General features: G+C 44.4%; 1 protein-coding gene across 1 annotated transcript in view; it reads right to left on the reverse strand.

Annotated features, from left to right (window-relative positions):
* LOC126091924 (protein expanded) overlaps positions 1-17,762 on the reverse strand; it is a 529,897-nt gene that overhangs the window by 148,191 nt on the left and 363,944 nt on the right. The gene's annotated exons all lie outside the window — the stretch shown is intronic.

Here is a 17,762-nt window from a genome sequence, read left to right on the forward strand (position 1 = left end):
AACTAGTGATGACGAAACCGAACGACGGAGACATCAGACATCTTTCATTATGCCATTTACATGCATTTACCATTGTTAGTAAAGTAGTTATCGCCAAACTTTTTCCTTCCACTTGTCGCTCTAAAGGGGATAGGCAGGCTGCTAGCTTGTTGATGTACATAATATCTAATAATAAATAAATAAATATATATATATATATATATATATATATAAAGCCGTCAGTATTTTTACAACGTGCGGCCGATATTTTTATAGGCGATATATCGAAATACCGATAATTTTCTCGATATATCGAAAGCCGATAATTATACTTTTTTTAAATATCGGCATATCGGATTTCCCTTATTTTTAGAAATATCAACAGTCCTAACTTCTGATTACAAATGAATAAATGTACTAAATATTTGTCGTCAAACGTGTACGCGTGGAGAAGTTAAGAAAAGGTTTGAATTACGTTTAAAGGTTGTTGGAAGTCGTTAAGTGCTCTGATTATCAAACACTGGATGAGTATGGTCTGGGTAATTTGGTTTCCGTTTTAAGCAAAAGCTAGTTTCTCACGCATCTCAATGTTTATGATGCCATATCTCCTGAACATGCGTCGTAAAATGATATAATTTTGTAGACATGTTCAGTGCTACATGTGATTACCGTTTGCAAAATGCGTTGTGAATAGAATTATTAGTAAAGAAGTAACGAAATTAAAATGTCATGCCCCATGCACAGGTTTTTCATAATTTTTATGTGTATGAGTGGGGGGGATGGCAGTGTCAGCGAGAAATAGTTTCTTAAATGTTTCAAATTAAGTGTAAAGTTTGTTGCAAGCCTAATAAGTGTCATTATTCTCAAATACTGAATGTATATAATCTGGTTATTTGCGCGTGCATCAAGACATATACACAGTTTCTGACTGTAAAACTTGTCTTACTGTGTTCAAAATTAACAAAAGATTATACCTTTTAATATGTAGATTATGACATAACTTTAAAGCTTTAAATGCGGCCAAAAATTATGCGAAATACTGAACATTAAGTTTTTATTGCCACTGGAAGCCGTTAGATAGGCAACCTGCAAATCGTGAACCGTGAACCATAAACCGGCGTAAGCCGTTAGAGTAGATTTCTTAGCCTACAGCCGTCGCATCCTGGCTGGAGGGAAACAGGTCGGCGCACGGAAAAACCGCCAGAGCCGGAAAACGACAGTGCCGGGAAAGATAGGAATTTTTAAATCCGACCTCCCCATTCCTACCCTACCGCCGACAGACACAAAAAGAGCGCGGAACAGAAAATAAAACAGCGGGAGCAGAGATCATTCGTGCCGTCCCGGGACGAGTTTCCAGGTAGCCAAACTGATTTTTACGGGCCTCGTCGGCCACAGAGGTTGCGTGGAGCCGGAATGCGCGCCGACCGCAAGACGTGAACCTCGCGTGGCGTGGCGTGGCGTGGCGTGGCCCGTCAGCGGGAGGACGGGAGGCCCCAGCAGCGGGAACCGCATTCCTCTGTCGCCAGAGGTGGCGTTTACTGACCATTAGGCGACGCCGGCCGCGATCTCACAGATAGCAGCTCGATCGCCCCGCCGGTAGAAATATTATCGCAGCTCGTCGGGGTTTGAGCTCTTTATGGCCCACAAACCAGTGTGTGGCGTGCGGAGGGAGAGACGGAGAAATCGGCCGCTGGCGTCTCCTTATACTTGAGGTCAATAATCAGTTAACCTCTGAGCCGCTGTACTATTATGATAAAAATCTATTTTCTGTGGATGTCATCGACCAACAGTAATGAATTACACCTGCTGCAGTCCATTCGAGCAGTCTGGTCCAGCCGGCCGCTGTGACCGAGCAGTTCTAGGCGCTTCAGTCCGGAACCGCGCTGCTGTTACAGTCGAAGCCAAAACGTGACCTCATATAACTGAGCAGCTGAGAACCATAAGGACCGAAAGCACACTTTCCTTTTACTTTACATGTAGCAAGGACCTTATCGACCATACGCCTGCTCTATGAGCCTCTTCCACTTCTACCTGTCCAATGTGCTATTTGTCCAGTTGCTGTTGCTGTTCATCCTAGTTGTGTCCTCCCGAATGTTATCCCGCCATCTTATTCTGGGTCTCCCTCTTCCTCTCGTTCCATCTATTGTTCTGCTGAATGCCATTCTAGGTAGTCTATCCTCTGTCATTCTTGCTATATGGCCTGCCCAATTCAACATTCTCCTCTTGAGCACTTCGACGATGTTACGGTGTTTGTACAGCCCTCTTAATTCTTCATTTCTTCTTATTCTCCATTCCATGTTATTTTCGTCGTATGGAGGTCCAAAAATTTTCCTTAGTACTTTTCTTTCGAATATTAACAATTTTTCTTCATCTTTCTTTCTTTACATTAATGTTTCACATCCCTATAACATTACAGGTATAATGGTCGATTGATATAAGCGGATTTTGAAGTTACTGCTAAGTGATCTTTTTCTTAGAATTTTGATGAAACTAAAAAGTGTCCTGTTTGCTTTTGATAAACGGACATCTATTTCTATATCTGTTCTGTTGTTATTACTAAAAAGACTTCCTAGGTACTTGAAGTGGTCAACAGGTTTTAAATGGAATCCATCTACAGTCAGAGCTGCATCTTTTCTGGTTTTCTTACTTATGGGCAGGTATTCTGGCTTTTCTTCATTAACATGTAATCCTGTTTTCTCAGCAATTTTGTAGTAATTTTGCATCATTCTGATTAATTCTCTTTTGGAACTACTTATTAGTGCTACATAATCTGCATAGGGAAGTCTTGTAATGTTCACATCCTGTAGCTGGATCCCTTGTGGACTGGTTTTAGAAAATTCTCTATTAATCTTCTCTAAGACAAGGTTAAATAAAATAGGTGAAATGGCATCCCCTTGTTTCAGTCCAGTTTACACCTTAAAATCTTCAGTTTCTCCTACCGGGGTCTTTATACGACATAAAGTTTCATCTATACACATTTTAACTAATTTGATTAATTTTGAAGGTATTTTAAATTCCTTCATTATATTTAGGAGTGTCTGTCGGCGTATGCTATCAGAGGCCTTTTTAAAATCTACGAATAATATGTGGACATCTACATTGAATTCCCACGCCTTCTCAGTTACTTGTCTTAGGGTGAATAAGTGATCTAATGTGGCCGAAAGCACACAGTCGCCAATTTTCATGTTGCTGCAAGTACGCATTCTCCCGACGTCTGTTGATCTTACGGTGAACCAGCTTTATCAGTGCTCTACCCCTACACCATATACAATGATGAGCCAAAACATTATGACCTCCTGCTTAATAGGTTGTTCGTCCGTCTTTGGAACGAAATACAACACTTATTCTGCGTATCAGGGATCCGACAGTTTCTTGGTAGGTTTATGGAGGTATGTGGCATTAGACATCTTGTAAGTAGGCTGTTTATGTTTTTATGTTGGTAACGCCACGTAGCGCTCTGTATGAAAGTCACTGACTGTGCTGTGTGCAGTCTGTGGCTGGTTTGCATTGTTGGAATATTTGCTATTGTAGTGTTTGGCAGTTGGATGTGAACAGCGCGTAGCGCTGCGCAGTTGGAGGTGAGCCGCCAGCAGTGGTGGATGTGGAGAGAGAGATGCCAGAGTTTTGAGAGCGGACGATCTGGACGTATATTATGACTTTTGAACACTATTAAGGTAAATACATTGTTTGTTGTCTATCAAAATCTTTCATTTGCTAACTATACCTATCGGTAGTTAGTGCCTTCAGTAATTAGAATCTTTTATTTAGCTGGCAGTATTGCAGTAGTTCGAGTAACGAAGATTTTTGTGTGGTAAGTGATTCATGAAACGTAAAGGTTATTGTTAGTCAGGGCCATTTTTTTGTAGGGATTATTGAAAGTCAGATTGCGTTGCGCGAGTTTTGCTCAGCTGTTTGAAAAGCAAATAACGTAGAGGTTTTCCAGCAATGTCATTTAAAATTTTCCTAAGGGGCTGTTTCAATCTACGCACAAGTCATGTAATTCGCGGAAATAACTGTTCGATGATTTGTGTACGCGGTGATGGCGCCCGATGGAGACACAGATTTCGATAGGCTTTACATCAGGCGAATTTGTTCGCCGAGACATCAACATGAATTCACTATAACGCTCCTAAAACTATTGTAGCACGGTTCTGTCTCCGAGACACGGACAATTATACTGCTTGAAATTGGCATCGCCATCGGAGACGACTTCAAGCATGAATATATGTAGGTAGTTCGCAGCTGTCAGCGTGTCTCCGATTACTAACAAAAGTCCCAAGCAAGTGCAGGAGAATGTCTCCCACAGCACAATACTGTTCCCACCAGGCAGCATCCGTGGCGCGCTGCACGTCTCGAGCCGCCGTTCACCTCGATGACAGCGTTTGTGGAGACGATCGTCGACCTAGTGTAGCAAAAATGTGATTCACCCGAAGAGCCAACACGTTTCCATTGATCGACGGTCGAATCATTATGGTGCCGTGCCCACTGCAATCGTAATTGACGATGTCATTGCGTCAACATGTGAACACGTAGGGGCGGTCTGCAGCGGAGGTCCCTGTTCAATAATGAACAATGATCAATGTGCTCCGGAACACTTGTGCGTGCACCAGCATTGTTCTCTTTCGGTAGAGATGCCACAGATCATCATCTATGCTACTTTACAGAGCAGACAAACCTCCGAACCCGACGTTCTGTGAAAGATCGTGGACGTCCAACCATTTAGCGCCTACTCGTAGTTCACTGTCCTACCTCTTTCCGTAGATGCTCACGACAGTAGCACGTGAACATTCGACCAACTCCACCGTTTTAGAGATACTCTTTCACAGGCTCTGCGTAATAATAATCTGCCCTTTGCCAAAGTGGCTTTTCCCACTTGCAGGTTATATCTTCGCTAGGATGATTCCCCGTCTGTATTTGTTCCGCTTACATAATTTTGCTAACGCGTCACGTGACCGCAAAGCCATCAGGCGGCATACAACGTTGCGGTAGGGAGTGGTCATATTTTTTGGCTTATAGCGTATACGACCAATTATGAAAATCTGTCTTACCGATTCTCTGATATTCACTTCCATAAGGGCCCAAAGAACAAGTTTTCATTACGCTGACGAGTTACACTGACGCCCATTGCTTCAGGAAAGCTGGAAGCTGTCTACGGAATACACGACCATGACCTCATGTTCCATGAATTCAACATTCCAGTCTGTAAAATGGACGCTAAGGACTTCAGAAACTTTACGAGTCTTACCAATCTCATCACCACACCAAAAGTTAATGTTCGTGGTAAAATTTTACGTTTCGGATGTTTTACAATGATGAAGTTTTTAAGACGGTGCCATGAACTGTTGTCTGAAGTAACATTCTTCATTGAAGTCGTGGAAGACCACCACTCTCTTCAAGTCTCATCGAGGGACACCACAATTCGTTATTTCACCACAGTTTGCAGGTCCTTTTCAAATTCTAGTACCCACAAACGTAGATGGGAAGCAAGACTTAACAAACCTACTTTATCATGCTTGAAACACATAGACGTAACAAAACTACTAGATTTCATGCCTGAAGTGAGCAGACAGTTTTATCTGAACCTCAAGCCGGAGAATGTGGTTAATGAAATGATAATGAGGACCACGAAGTGTTGGGATAAGTCATAATTGTTTGTGTGTGTGTGTGTGTGTGTGTGTGTGTGTGTGTGTGTGTGTGTGTGTGTGTGTGTGTGTGTGGTGAATTTAGTATCTGTATCTTTCTAGTTTTACATTAATTGCAAACTATACAACAGACCAAGACAGTATTGCCACTAGTTTACATACGAAAATTTTGTGGATTAACAGTAAAGATAATAGTTCTAAATATTAATTGAAATTTCGTAACATAAAATAGATACATGATTTCTTTATAGTACAAATAGGATGTTGAGGCTTGGTAAAAAAAATAAAAATAAAAAGTCAAACCTGTGAGACTGGCGGTTTGTGTAAATCAACTTTCACAAACATATGTTTTTCGCAAAATTTTATATCTGTGTTTTGGGACCTTGTGTTTCTCAGTGCCTCAGTTACATTTATTACGTAAACACAGTTGACAGAGTTATAGCCATGAAGGTATACTAAGGGGAGCTGCCATTAATTCACAAACTTGAAGCCGACGTCCGCCCACGCAGTTGCCCCAGACATCAGCTTCCGTGGAAGTTCAAGCGATATTTCTCTCTTATATACATGTATTTTTGTGTATAGTTTACTTTTTTTTGTCATCAGTCTACTGACTGGTTTGATGCGGCCCGCCACGAATTCCTTTCCTGTGCTAACCTCTTCATCTCAGAGTAGCACTTGCAACCTACGTCCTCAATTATTTGCTTGACGTATTCCAATCTCTGTCTTCCTCTACAGTTTTTGCCCTCTACAGCTCCCTCTAGTACCATGGAAGTCATTCCCTCGTGTCTTAGCAGATGTCCTATCATCCTGTCCCTTCTCCTTATCAGTGTTTTCCACATATTTCTTTCCTCTCCGATTCTGCGTAGAACCTCCTCATTCCTTACCTTATCAGTCCACCTAATTTTCAACATTCGTCTATAGCACCACATCTCAAATGCTTCGATTCTCTTCTGTTCCGGTTTTCCCACAGTCCATGTTTCACTACTACACAATGCTGTATTCCAGACGTACATCCTCAGAAATTTCTTCCTCAAATTAAGGCCGGTATTTGATATTAGTAGACTTCTCTTGGCCAGAAATGCCTTTTTTGCCATAGCGAGTCTGCTTTTGATGTCCTCCTTGCTCCGTCCGTCATTGGTTATTTTACTGCCTAGGTTGCAGAATTCCTTAACTTCATTGACTTCGTGACCATCAATCCTGATGTTAAGTTTCTCGCTGTTCTCATTCCTACTACTTCTCATTACCTTCGTCTTTCTCCGATTTACTTTCAAACCATACTGTGTACTCATTAGACTGTTCATTCCGTTCAGCAGATCATTTAATTCTTCTTCACTTTCACTCAGGATAGCAATTCATTGATATCCGTTCACCTTGTATTTTAATTCCACTCCTGAACCTTTCTTTTATTTCCATCATTGCTTCCTCGATGTACAGATTGAAGAGTAGGGGCGAAAGGCTACAGCCTTGTCTTACACCCTTCTTAATACGAGCACTTCGTTCTTGATCGTCCACTCTTATTATTCCCTCTTGGTTGTTGTACATATTGTATATGACCCGTCTCTCCCTATAGCTTACCCCTACTTTTTTCAGAATCTCGAACAGCTTGCACCATTTTATATTGTCGAACGCTTTTTCCAGGTCGACAAATCCTATGAAAGTGTCTTGATTTTTCTTTAGCCTTGCTTCCATTATTAGCCGTAACGTCAGAATTGCCTCTCTCGTCCCTTTACATTTCCTAAAGCCAAACTGATCGTCACCTAGAGCATTCTCAATTTTCTTTTCCATTCTTCTGTACATTATTCTTGTAAGCAGCTTCGATGCATGAGCTGTTAAGCTGATTGTGTGATAATTCTCGCACTTGTCAGCTCTTGCCGTCTTCGGAATTGTGTGGATGATGCTTTTCCGAAAGTCAGATGGTATATCGCCAGACTCATATATTCTACACACCAACGTGAATAGTCCTTTTGTTGCCACTTCCCCCAATGATTTTAGAAATTCTGATGGAATGTTATCTATCCCTTCTGCCTTATTTGACCGTAAGTCCTCCAAAGCTCTTTTAAATTCCGATTCTAATACTGGATCCCCTATCTCTTCTAAATCGACTCCTGTTTCTTCTTCTATCACATCAGACAAATCTTCACCCTCATAGAGGCTTTCAATGTATTCTTTCCACCTATCTGCTCTGTCCTCTGCATTTAACAGTGGAATTCCCGTTGCACTCTTAATGTTACCACCGTTGCTTTTAATGTCACCAAAGGTTGTTTTGACTTTCCTGTATGCTGAGTCTGTCCTTCCGACAGTCATATCTTTTTCGATGTCTTCACATTCCTGCAGCCATTTCGTCTTAGCTTCCCTGCACTTCCTATTTATTTCATTCCTCAGCGACTTGTATTTCTGTATTCCTGATTTTCCCGGAACATGTTTGTACTTCCTCCTTTCATCAATCAACTGAAGTATTTCTTCCGTTACCCATGGTTTCTTCGCAGCTACCTTCTTTGTACCTATGTTTTCCTTCCCAGCTTCTGCGATGGCCCTTTTTAGAGACGTCCATTCCTCTTCAACTGTACTGCCTACTGCGCTATTCTTTATTGCTGTATCTATAGCGTTAGAGAACTTCAAACGTATCTCGTCATTCCTTAGTACTTCCGTATCCCACTTCTTTGCGTATTGATTCTTCCTGACTAATGTCTTGAACTTCAGCCTACTCTTCATCACTACTATATTGTGATCTGAGTCTATATCTGCTCCTGGGTACGCCTTACAATCCAGTATCTGATTTCGGAATCTCTGTCTGACCTTGATGTAATCTAATTGAAATCTTCCCGTATCTCCCGGCCTTTTCCAAGTATATCTCCTCCTCTTGTGATTCTTGAACAGGGTATTCGCTATTACTAGCTGAAACTTGTTACAGAACTCAATTAGTCTTTCTCCTGTTTCGTTCCTTGTCCCAAGACCATATTCTCCTGTAACCTTTTCTTCTACTCTTTCCCCTACAACTGCATTCCAGTCGCCCATGACTATTAGATTTTCGTCCCCCTTTACATACTGCATTACCCTTTCAATATCCTCATACAATTTCTCTATCTGTTCATCTTCAGCTTGCGACGTCGGCATGTATACCTGAACTATCGTTGTTGGTGTTGGTCTGCTGTCAATTCTGATTAGAACAACCCGGTCACTGAACTGTTCACAGTAACACACCCTCTGCCCTACCTTCCTATTCATAACGAATCCTACACCTGTTATACCATTTTCTGCTGCTGTTGATACTCATCTGACCAGAAATCCTTGTCTTCCTTCCACTTCACTTCACTGACCCCTACTAGATCTAGACTGAGCCTTTGCATTTCCCTTTTCAGATTTTGTAGTTTCCCTACCACGTTCAAGCTTCTGACATTCCACGCCCCGACGCGTAGAACGTTATCCTTTCGTAGATTATTCAGTCTTTTTCTCATGGTAACCTCCCCCTTGACAGTACCCTCCCGGAGATCCGAATGGGGGACTATTCCGGAATCTTTTGCCAATGGAGAGATCATCATGACACCTCTTCAAATACAGGCCACATGTCCTGTGGATACACGTTACGTGTCTTTAATTCAGTGGTTTTCATTGCCTTCTGCATCCTCATGCCGTTGATCATTGCTGATTATTCCGCCTTTAAGGGCAATTTCCCACCCCTAGGACAAGAGAGTGCCCTGAACCTCTATCCGCTCCTCCGGCCTCTTTGACAAGACCGTTGGCAGAATGAGGCTGACTTCTTATGCCGGAAGTCTTCGGCCGCCAATGCTGATTATTTATCAAAATTTAGGCAGTAGCGGGGATCGAACCCGGGACCGAAGACGTTTTGATTATGAATCAAAGACGCTACCCCTAGACCACGGGTAACTTAATAGTTTACTACATTAGTTTTATTCCCGTCTTTCGATTTTGATTTTCTATCAGTTCAGCTCGAAAAGCTCTCTGGGTGAACGCTTTGAGAAGGAAAGATTGGAAGCCGAGCAATTATAGCAAAATACGTTCTCAGCATTTTCGGGAAGAGAACATAGACCTGGATTACGAAAGCAGCCGTTTCTTATCCCATATTTCCCTTCTTGGTGCCGGTAGTTCTAAGTTCTAGGGGACTGATGACCTCAAAAGTTAAGTCCCATAGTGGTGGTGGTGGTGGTTAGTGTTTAACGTTCCGGCGATAACGAGGTCATTAGAGACGGAGCGTAAGCTCGGGTTAAGGAAGGATTGGGAAGGAAATCGGCCGTGCCCTTTCAAAGGAACCATCCCGGCATTTGCCTGAAACGATTTAGGGAAATAACGGAAAACCTAAATCAGGATGGCCGGAGACGGGATTGAACCGTCGTCCTCCCGAATGCGAGTCCAGTGTGCTAACCACTGCGCCACCTCGCTCGGTCTAAGTCCCATAGTGCTCAGAGCCATTTGAACCATTGAATGCCTGCAAATGGTCCCGAAGTAGCCGAACATAACCGTTCCCGGTTGATGATGGATTCAATTGGACCAAAGTACCCACATCATTCCACGTAAACATAGCACACACCATTATGCAGCCTCCACTAGGAGGCACAGTGCCTTGTTGACAACTTGGCCCCATGGCTTGGTAGGGTCTGCGCCACATTCGAACCCCACCATCAGCTCTTACCAAATAAAATCCGCACTCGTCTCACCAGGCAACGATTTTCCGGTCATCTAGACTCCGACCAATATGGTCAGGAGCCCAGGAGAGGAGCTGAAGGTGATGTGTTGTTAACAAGAACAGTCGCATCTGTCGTCTGCTGCCATAGCCCATTAAGGCCGAATTGCGCCGCACTGTCCTAACGGATACGTTCGTCGTACGCCCCACACTGCTTTCTACGGTTATTTCATGAAGTTACAATGAAACTAACGCCCTTAGCTGCTTACAGGCGTTGACATACGTCAACGGGGACATATGAAAATGTGTGCCCCGACCGGGACTCGAATCCGGGATCTCCTGCTTAAATGACAGACGCTCTATCCATCTGAGCCACCGAGGACACAGAGGATAGCGCGACTGCAGGGATTTAGCTCTGGCACGCCTCCCGCGAAACCCACATTCTCAACTTATTGTCACTCACTACATTCGTAGTGCCCTCGCCCATTATACTCATTACTCGCGGCGCGTTGCCGATTCCCTTAAGAGTTCGGGCACTGTTTGTGCATTCGCACAGAAGAAGAAGATGGTCAAGTGGCCGGTGAGCCTTAACTACACTCCTGGAAATGGAAAAAAGAACACATTGACACCGGTGTGTCAGACCCATCATACTTGCTCCGGACACTGCGAGAGGGCTGTACAAGCAATGATCACACGCACGGCACAGCGGACACACCAGGAACCGCGGTGTTGGCCGCCGAATGGCGCTAGCTGCGCAGCATTTGTGCACCGCCGCCGTCAGTGTCAGCCAGTTTGCCGTGGCATACGGAGCTCCATCGCAGTCTTTAACACTGGTAGCATGCCGCGACAGCGTGGACGTGAACCGTATGTGCAGTTGACGGACTTTGAGCGAGGGCGTATAGTGGGCATGCGGGAGGCCGGGTGGACGTACCGCCGAATTGCTCAACACGTGGGGCGTCAGGTCTCCACAGTACATCGATGTTGTCGCCAGTGGTCGGCGGAAGGTGCACGTGCCCGTCGACCTGGGACCGGACCGCAGCGACGCACAGATGCACGCCAAGACCATAGGATCCTACGCAGTGCCGTAGGGGACCGCACCGCCACTTCCCAGCAAATTAGGGACACTGTTGCTCCTGGGGTATCGGCGAGGACCATTCGCAACCGTCTCCATGAAGCTGGGCTACGGTCCCGCACACCGTTAGGCCGTCTTCCGCTCACGCCCCAACATCGTGCAGCCCGCCTCCAGTGGTGTCGCGACAGGCGTGAATGGAGGGACGAATGGAGACGTGTCGTCTTCAGCGATGAGAGTCGCTTCTGCCTTGGTGCCAATGATGGTCGTATGCGTGTTTGGCGCCGTGCAGGTGAGCGCCACAATCAGGACTGCATACGACCGAGGCACACAGGGCTAACACCTGGCATCATGGTGTGGGGAGCGATCTCCTACACTGGCCGTACACCACTGGTGATCGTCGAGGGGACACTGAATAGTGCACGGTACATCCAAACCGTCATCGAACCCATCGTTCTACCATTCCTAGACCGGCAAGGGAACTTGCTGTTCCAACAGGACAATGCACGTCCGCATGTATCCCGTGCCACCCAATGTGCTCTAGAAGGTGTAAGTCAACTACCCTGGCCAGCAAGATCTCCGGATCTGTCCCCCATTGAGCATGTTTGGGACTGGATGAAGCGTCGTCTCACGCGGTCTGCACGTCCAGCACGAACGCTGGTCCAACTGAGGCGCCAGGTGGAAATGGCATGGCAAGCCGTTCCACAGGACTACATCCAGCATCTCTACGATCGTCTCCATGGGAGAATAGCAGCCTGCATTGCTGCGAAAGGTGGATATACACTGTACTAGTGCCGACATTGTGCATGCTCTGTTGCCTGTGTCTATGTGCCTGTGGTTCTGTCAGTGTGATCATGTGATGTATCTGACCCCAGGAATGTGTCAATAAAGTTTCCCCTTCCTGGGACAATGAATTCACGGTGTTCTTATTTCAATTTCCAGGAGTGTATATATATACTAAGATGGTGTCTGTTATTTCGGACACGTCCGAAAGAAAAGATGCCATCTTAGTATATATATTTCAGGAAGTGTTGCTTGTCCGTTAGCACTGACAACACTACTCAAACGCCGCTGCTCTCGGTTGTTAAGGGAAGGCCGTCGGCCGCTGAGTTGTCCGTGGTCAGAGGTAATGGCTGACGTTTAGTATTCTCGGCACTTTCTTGACACTGTGAATCTCGGAATATTGAATTCCCTAACGATTTCCGAAATGGAATGTCCCAATGCGTCTAGTTCCAATTGCCATTCCACGTTCCAAGTCTGCTAATGCCGGCCGGAGTGGCCGTGCGGTTCTAGGCGCTACAGTCTGGAACCGAGCGTCCGCTACGGTCGCAGGTTCGAATCCTGCCTCGGGCATGGATGTGTGTGATGTCCTTAGGTTAGTTAGGTTTAATTAGTTCTAAGTTGTAGGCGACTGATGACCTCAGAAGTTAAGTCGCATAGTGCTCAGAGCCATTTTTGAAGTCTGCTAATCCCCGTCGTGCGGTCATAATCACATAAATCAGCTGAGTACAAATAAGCGTCTCCCCCAATGCACTGCCCTTTTATGTTTTGTGTACGTGACACTACTGCCATCAGTATTCGTGCATATCACTATCCCATGACTTTTGCCACTTCAGTGTACAAGAAGTGTAGGAGCATCTGCCTCGAGCCACGTATCAAAGATTTCGAGCCGAGACGAATTCCAAATGCTTTACGTGCCGAAGGTAAATTACGACGCCGTTAGGTGTTGGTCATAATTTTGTGGCTCATTAGTGTACACTGTGCTGACCTCGTAGCGGATACCGTAATTTCCAGATGACTCTGGAGTCCCTTGTTTTTCCGTAGGGGAACAGTCCGAAATGGTGACTCCTCAGACTCATTAGGCCAAAGGAAGAAGAGTTCCCTTAAAAGAAGAAAGAAAAACCACAGGTACGGCGACTGGTGGCAATCTCATTTGTGGCCTTTCCTTGTAAGGGTTTCGTCTGCCACCATATCCCTAACGTGTTTCGTTCTTTTAGTTTTATGTCATATAACAACAATAACGAAGTATCAGACTACTGGTTGACCTCCGGACATAAACTGAGGGTTTAATGCTGGCTATATATGTCCAAGCAATTACGTCAAGTAAGTATCCGGGTAGGCTACGAAAGACAACTGGCGGTAAGGCTGTACTATTCTGGAGGTAATACGGCTCATAACTACTGACGGCAAGGATATAATAGTAATTAGAATAGAAGCTTAAGCAAACTCAGTTGCGGAAACAGTGGAGCAGGAACTCGTACCAAAGCATCACTTCAAGTCTATCGACAAGCAGCCATACTGAAATTACTAGAAAACGACTATTTGCGATTGTATTGGGACCGAGAAATACTTACAATAGCGAGCAATATCACGGAACTGTTCTGACGTCGTGTTTCCGTGTAGATGAAGCAGCAGCACATAACTAATTGACAACGAAATTGCAGACAACAACAACTTGCTTTAAACGAAGACAGTACACACTCCGTCTTCAGGCCACGAGTGGCCTACCGGGACCATCCGACCGCCGTGTTATCCTCAGTGGAGGATGCGGATAGGAAGGGCGTGGGGTCAGCACACCGCTTTCCCGGTCGTTATGATGGTATTCTTGATCGACGCCGCTACTATTCGGTCGAGTAGCTCCTCAATTGGCATCACGAGGCTGAGTGCACCCCGAAAAATGGCAACAGCGCATGGCGGCCTGGATGGTCATCCATCCAAGTGCCGACCACGCCCGACAGCGCTTAACTTCGATGATCTCACGGGCACCGGTGTATCATCTGCGGCAAGGCCGTTGCCTAAACAAAGACAGTAAATAAGTAAATTTGCTGAACTGAGGAATCCATCACAAATCTTGTGTCATGTCACATATTTTCTGCAGTACTTATAATGAGTACACGAGTCATTCGCCACACACCACCGAGATAACGGAAATGGGGGTGGCACCAAGAAGACATGATTGATGATACTTCATATAGGGAATGGTTTTTTAAAATACAGGTGTTAAAACTGTTAAAATGAAACTGAATGAAATGTCCAATGGTCCGCTGTAATTGTATTTGTTCAGGTCACTTATAAACCAAAACAACCGGTTTCGAAACTTTTGAGTTACATCTTCCGGTGTACATGTAATGCTGTAGTGTAACAATTGGCGTGACTAGGTAAATATTTCAGCATTCTTCAGTCGATAAAAAGCCACTGTCAAATGATAAAAAGAGCATCGTCAATGATGAAAATCTTGTCTGTGCTAAATCGCGAACTGTACACGTTATGATTAAAATATGCTCTTGTCGCCCAATTTCAGCAACTAAATGCCCCCCCCCCCCTCCCCCCTGCTTGTTATTCAGGGAAGTACTGGGCCCTTTAGTGACAAAAGCCGACAGGCTCATTTGTATTTGCCATCAACATAGCAGCTGACGGTATAAGCTACGAGCGCCCCGTGTATTGTCGAAGAGTGTGCGCCTATGTTGCCAGCTGTTACGTCGGTGGCAAATACACGTGAGCGTAGCGGCTTTTGTCACTAAAGGGCCTAGTACTTCCCTGAATAACATGCAGGCGGGAGGGGGGGGGGGGCTTTGTTGCTGACATAGACCGACAAGAGCATATTTTAATGAGAATGTGTACAGTTCGCGATTTAACACAGACAAGACTTTCATCATTGACAATGCTCTTTTTATCATTTAACAATGGTTTTTTTTATCGATTGAAAAATGCTGAAATCTTTACCTAGCCACACCAATTGTTACACTGTGGCATTCTATAACTTATGACATAGCATGATATTTACACCAGAAGACGCAACTCAAATGTTGCAAAACCGATTGTGTGTTTATAAGTGACCTGAACAAATACAGTTTCATTTTAATAGTTTTAACACATGTACTTAAAAAAACCTGTTCACTGTATGAAGCGTCAAGCGATCATGTATAACTTTTTTAGTTGTGGTTGCCCTAGTTTTAAAATTATCTTGAGGTTGAAGCAAAGAGTTGTGATACTTATCAAGAAAAGTCTGAAAATTCGTCGTAAGCGAAGGTCAAAAGTGAAAATACTATGCCTACGTTTTCATTAACTCTTGCACTATCTTCCATTGTAAAACGTATCACTGTACTGAAATGAATATACTGGTATATAAAGAACACAATAAAGTAAAATCTTCTCTATAACATAAAAAATCACAAAAATGATAATTCCGAAAGTGACTGTCGAACATGATGAATTTAGGCAAAGTGAAGAACACATGACGTGTTTTAAATAAAATATATAAATATAGTTGGAGACAAGGAACTGAGGTTCCATTTTAGTGTGTGTTTGGCAAGCATAACTAGATGTGACTGGTGTGGCCAAAGCAACGTGAATACGTTGTATGATTATACGAGGGGACAAAAGAGCACAAGCTGTTAATGATGATGTTCACAAGTTCCGTGGGAAATAGACGTCATTCATCCTTCAGGGCTGCCTGCAGTGCGGTAAGCGTCAAAGGACGAATGCAGTGAGTAGAAGATTTCACCCGAGATCATCCCGAACATTTTTCTACTGGATTAGGGACGAGATGATGACGTGGTGTCTCGATCCGCGAAACTGCTGCAGAACGTTCCCTGGCATCGTGCGAAGTGCCAACAGTGAAGTATGGGGTAGGAGAGAGTTAGTTTTTGGGGGTGTTTTTCGTGATTAAGGTGTGCTCTTCTTATCCTGCTTAAGAAAATGCTAAATTCGAAATGACACGAACAAGTTTTACTGCATTTTGTACTGCGTAGAGTACAGGAATAAATGAGAGATGACTGCTGTTTTAGCATGACAGTGCACCCTACCATAAAGCAGCATCAAGGAGGCAATAGTTTGTGGACAATACCTGCCTGGAGTCCAGATCTAGACCAATTGAACATCTTTGTAATGTTAGAATGTCGACTTCGCTACAGACCCCAATGTCCAAAATCACTATCTCCTCTGGTTTCGACTCCTGAGGAAGAACGGGCTGCCATTCCTCTGTAGACATCCAGACACCTCACCGAAAGTGTCCTCGTCAGAGTTCAAGCCATCCTAAAGGCTAAGGCTGGACACAGTCCATATTAATGTCCACTAATAAGAGTCCGGATACTTTTGATAAGATAGTATATCTGTCGCTAAACTCTACTGAAGATACAAACCATGAAGATGACACAGATGGTATTGTGAGAACTGTCCCAAAACTGAGGATTGTTCAGTGGGCTACGGAAAGGTTCATTTTGGAAATAACTACAAACACAGAGAAACCAAAAAGAGAAATGAAGTTCAGGAAAGTTGAAGACGTAAATGTGACTCTAATGAAAATGAAGTGGAGCAGAGAGTAACATTTAGCGATGCGAATGGATATTAGCTGCACTAAGGAAGTTGTGTGTTCGGTTTCAATATATAGGGTGTTACAAAAAGGTACGGCCAAACTTTCAGGAAACATTCCTCACACACAAATAAAGAAAAGATGTTATGTGGACATGTGTCCGGAAACGCCTAATTTCCATGTTAGAGCTCATTTTAGTTTCGCCAGTACATACTGCACTTCCTGGATTCACCGCCAGTTGGCCCAATTGAAGGAAGGTAATGTTGACTTCGGTGCTTGTGTTGATATGCGACTCATTGCTCTACAGTACTAGCATCAAGCACATCAGTACGTAGCATCAACAGGTTAGTGTTCATCACGAACGTGGTTTTGCAGTCAGTGCAATGTTTACAAATGCGGAGTTGGCAGATGCCCATTTGATGTATGGATTAACACGGGGCAATAGCCGTGGCGCGGTACGTTTGTATCGAGACAGATTTCCAGGACGAAGCTGTTTCGACAGGAAGACATTCGAAGTAATTGATCGGCGTCTTGGGGAGCACGGAACATTCCAGCCTATGACTCGCGACTGGGGAAGACCTAGAACGACGAGCACACCTGCAATGGACGAGGAAATTCTTCGTGCAGTTGACGATAACCCTAATGACACCGTCAGAGAAGTTGCTGCTGCACAAGGTAACGTTGACCACGTCACTGTATGGAGAGTGCTACGCGAGAACCAGTTCTTTCCGTACCATGTTCAGCGTGTGCAGGCACTATCAGCAGCTGATTGGCCTCCACGGGTACACTTCTGCGAATGGTTCATCCAGCAATGTGTCAATCCTCATTTCAGTGCAAATGTTCTATTTACGGATGAGGCTTCATTCCAACGTGATCAAATTGTAAATTTTCACAGTCAACATGTGTGGGCTGACGAGAGTCCGCACGCAATTGTGCAATCACGTCATCAACACAGATTTTCTGTGAACGTTTGGGCAGGCATTTTTGGTGATGTCTTGATTGGGCCCCATGTTCTTCCACCTACGCTCAATGGAGCACGTTATCATGATTTCATACGGGATACTCTACCTGTGCTGCTAGAACATGTGCCTTTACAAGTACGACACAACATGTGGTTCGTGC

This window comes from Schistocerca cancellata, chromosome 7 (assembly GCF_023864275.1).
Source record: "Schistocerca cancellata isolate TAMUIC-IGC-003103 chromosome 7, iqSchCanc2.1, whole genome shotgun sequence".
Lineage (NCBI taxonomy): Eukaryota > Metazoa > Arthropoda > Insecta > Orthoptera > Acrididae > Schistocerca > Schistocerca cancellata.